Here is a 4,673-nt window from a genome sequence, read left to right as displayed (position 1 = left end):
TGCAGAATGCATCTTGGAGAACTGTGTGTTGGCTCAAGATCTGCAGCCCCTCAACTGGTAAAAGCTCTTACAACTACAGTGATATTAAGAGATTGCAATACCCATTCAGTCACAGCAGCACATGGGGAGCCCACTGTCACGTGGCTATTACTGTGATTCCCAGGCATTGTTCTGTAAAGTACACTCTGTTCCCATAAGCAAACCCTACAGCTTGCTTTCCTAGCTGTAACAGTGCCCACAGATGCTGTTATAGCCATACTGTTCCCCTAAATCCATGGCATGCTTGTACTGCTGAGCACAACTCACCAAGTACCATTATATATGAACACACCAAGTTTGGCAACTGACAAGCTCTGGAAAATCTATCAGCAAAAATTTCAAGTTTGCTTCCAAGTCGCAGCTAAAAATATTAAACATTAGGCTAAGAAAAGTGTGTTACTGCAATTAACAAGCCCATTTTCTGACTCCACCAGAAATAACTAATATTTACAACACCATTCTTAATATTGTACCATGGCATTTTCATCAGAGTGGTAACAGATTAAATGGCTTTGGGCTAAAATTAAGATACTACTGAGCTGACAGGTAATCTGTACAAATGTGAGATTAGTTTAACATTAAGAAGTATTTATTTAGCAAAAATACATTTAGCATGTAGCTCTGCTGGTTGATAAAAGTTTTATTTATGTCATTTAGGTTTTCGTTTTTTATCTCTGTATCTGCTCTTTTATCTCTCTGGAATCAGTCCAGGCAGTTGGTCTAACTCTGGTGTATTTTAATTCCTGGCATTTATCTAGAGTGCTCTTTAAAACTACAAGCCCTCCTCTAAACAACTTTTGGAACAACTCTTTAAAACAATCAGAACAAATTATCCACTTTGATGACCAGGGAGTGAAACATACTTAACTTTCTTCTGTGTTAGAATACACTTCTAATTTTATGAGTTTCTTTTGTTTTAAACACAACATGCAAATTTAGTCTTAAATGCAGAGCAAATGCCTATAACCATGAAGAGGTCATGTGGACTCTTCTATCTTTAATATCTATCTTTGAAAGATACTAGTGTGAAAAAGAACAGATCAGGCTGCTCATGTCTAAAAGTGAGATATATAATTTATTTTTAAACATTATTTTTAAGAAAAAAAATGTGTGTTTTGTTACATTTAACAGCTTTTACCTATAAATGGATAATTGCCTTGCCCTGCAGAAGAACAGAAGTCATCCTGCTAAATCTGGTTGGCAACAAATCCACTCTTCCAAGTCTTCTGCAAGACAAGCTGGTCTCTTGGTCTTGTTCCTTGAGAAGGGCTTTCTACACAACAGAACCAACGTGCTACCTGGCACCACTGCAGGCAAGTATGGCCAGCAGCTAACAGAGCTTGGCAACCGAACTGCTCTCTTCCCCCCAAAAAAGCTTCAAAATTCAGAAAGCAAAGACAGAGTGTGGGGAACCACAGGGAAATGTCGATGCCATAATTACTGATACAATTTGGTCTATTTGTCAAGCAGAACCAGGACTTTAACCTTTTGGCATGTAGGTTTAGAGCCCTTCACAGAGACTGTTTAAAGCAAACACACACACAAAAGTTGGTAAGTAACTCGAGGTCTTTTCCAAGAGGAATGGCACAGAGTTGAATCTGAGGGAGCACAAAGCTGCACGACCAGACTCCAATTCAGAAAAAACAAAGAGAAGTATTATTGTGCTCCTGCAGCACAAGGCGACCCACGCAGAGCATTTGTGCACTTCAAGGCTCTCCAGAAGATCACTCACTGCTTAGTGGCAGTGGTCACACCACCTGCTGCCAGCAGCACTGCCCAAGAGGGCCTCAGCTCACTGGTACCACCATGGAACAGCACACACATAAGAAAAGCTTCAGTCGAGTCACAAAAGATGTGATTTTAAACCCAGGGAGGAGGAGAAATTTCCTGGATTAAGTGAACCAGAGAGATATTTTAATCAGAACACAAAAGAAGGCTGAGACAAACACCAACTGACTCGGCTCATATCGCATCAATAATCCATGCACAGAGGCTCTGCTGAAATCAATGGAGGGCTTGTGCCTAAGTGGATTGTATAACATAAATGCATGCCCCTATTTAGGGCTCCACACACAAAAGACAAAGCAGTACTGAGAACAATTCCCTTAATTAACATTTCTCTTCCATCAAGGGCTTCTAAAATAATAAATCCTAACTTCACATATAGCTCTGTTTTCGTTCAGTTTTTACCAGAGGTGGTAAAACAACTGACCCCATTTGACAAATAAGGGAACCACAGCACAGGATGCAAATTAAACTGAAGAGCAGGACAGCAGGCAGAACTCAACTGGGAAACAGCAGTTTACCTTCTGAATCACACTTTAATGTTCTAGATATTTAGATGCTTATCTAGTTCAAGTCTCTAATTAGGGTGATTCTGTGCAGTCCTCAAATAATTTTGCATACGTCCTAAAGCACCTGTGCACAGCCATATGCTTATCTCTCTGAGTTTCCCACTCAATAAAGTCCATTTTTTGAGGCTTGTAAATATTCTGCAGAGGTTCAAAACACTGGGCTGCCCTGGCCAGATGCCCTTGGTACCCCAGGAGACTTACTACTCAGCGACAATAATGGATTTTTAAATTGGCTGTCAAATCCACACTTTTCACATGCTTTCTATTGTTTAAAAAAGGAGGAAGAAAAAAAGAGAAGAAGAAAAAAACCACAACAAAACAACACCTTTAAATTCAAAATACCAATTCATTAGCTGGAAATGACCTAACTAATCCTCGTGTTCCAAATTGACATCTGTCCACAAGAAAAAGCCAGACTGGATCTCTATACAATAAAAAAGTGCATTATTGACAAGATGCCAGTGTAAAACATCAAATACACTGATGGCAACAAAATTTCCAGTCTCATTAGTCTACAGTCATTTGACAACAAAGCCAAGTAAGGAGGAACATAATCCATGCTGTAATCTGACCCCCCCAAAAAGCATCAGGTTTATTAATGCAAAATTAAGTTATTAATAAAAGAACAGTTTCACTTGCATGCTATGACAAAATCTGACTTCACCTACACATGCTTTCTATTGTTTAAAAAAGGAGGAAGAAAAAAAGAGAAGAAGAAAAAAACCACAACAAAACAACACCTTTAAATTCAAAATACCAATTCATTAGCTGGAAATGACCTAACTAATCCTCGTGTTCCAAATTGACATCTGTCCACAAGAAAAAGCCAGACTGGATCTCTATACAATAAAAAAGTGCATTATTGACAAGATGCCAGTGTAAAACATCAAATACACTGATGGCAACAAAATTTCCAGTCTCATTAGTCTACAGTCATTTGACAACAAAGCCAAGTAAGGAGGAACATAATCCATGCTGTAATCTGACCCCCCCAAAAAGCATCAGGTTTATTAATGCAAAATGAAGTTTTATTAATAAAAGAACAGTTTCACTTGCATGCTATGACAAAATCTGACTTCACCTACAGAACCAGCTTTTAGCTAAACACACACTGTCTGTCTCTTCCTGAGGTCCCGAGTATCTCTCCCCCCCATGAAACTCCAACTTTGAGTGCTTAACATCTTGTGAAAGATTGATTCAGCAACACATCTACTTTCCAGTTTACATCTCACATGTGTTAAGTATTACATTACAAAGGTTTAGGGCCAATAACAAGCATGTTCATTTCCTTAAGGACAGATGCAAGTCCATAATACTGTGAAAACAACATATTTTGAGTTGAATGAGCCTTCTGCTCTTTACAATTGCAGTATTCAATTGCTTTTAATTATAACTTTTCAGGACTGGCTTGTTCTGTCTTTTCTTTTTTCAGATTTATTTTTTCTTTAGAGTTTAAATCTATCAATGACAGAACGAGCAGGAAAAGTGCCTGCTGCAAAAAGGCCACATTTCCAGAAGACTGCTTGAAGAGCTATTTTTCTGATTCATCACAGCATTTATTTTCTTTTTCAAGTTGACAAAACAAACACCACACCCACTTGATTTCCGAGTTCTGGGTAATTATCCCTGGAATTAGCAAGCAGCGTGCAACTATTAATCATACGACGTTGAGCCCTTACTTTACCTATTTAGAAATAAGCCAATGCGTTCAAACGCAGGCTGTTTAGCATTTTCTTGAAGAGATATCCTCATCGTTTAATTCTGCACCTCCAGCACCGACGCAGGCAGCCACAGACACGGAGAATATAGGGCAGCCCATTCAGCCAACCCCTCTGCCCCAAGGCAGGATCAGCTGCTCCTCAGCCACCATTATCGCTGATGATACACCAGAACTGGTTATTTCAGGCAGCAGCTTTACACAGGAACTCACAAAACACATCATAAATTACAGGAGAGAAGCGTGTTGCAAAGTCTGCAGCGCCTCAAAACCGGGACGGCGCAGAAGCCGGGCTCCCAAGGACACAGAGTCAAAAATCAGAGCTGCCCCAAGACGCGAGTCCGGATTTTCTGAAAGCGGCACCTGGCACCGCTAACGCCGCCTTTGGGAACAGCTCGCCTTGTTGGAACTGGACGAACCACCCCAGGACTCTCGCCGAGCCCCCATCAGGATGACACACACCGGAGCGCCCGCACACCCGAGGGATTCTCTCCCTTCACACAGGACACACACACACACACACACACACACACACACACACACACACACACACAGTCCCGCAG

Source organism: Chaetura pelagica, unplaced genomic scaffold (assembly GCF_000747805.2).
Source record: "Chaetura pelagica isolate M959 unplaced genomic scaffold, ChaPel_1.0 scaffold138, whole genome shotgun sequence".
NCBI classification, from domain to species: Eukaryota; Metazoa; Chordata; class Aves; order Apodiformes; family Apodidae; genus Chaetura; species Chaetura pelagica.
The sequence above is the reverse complement of the archived record's forward strand: the minus strand, read 5'-3'. Positions refer to the sequence as shown.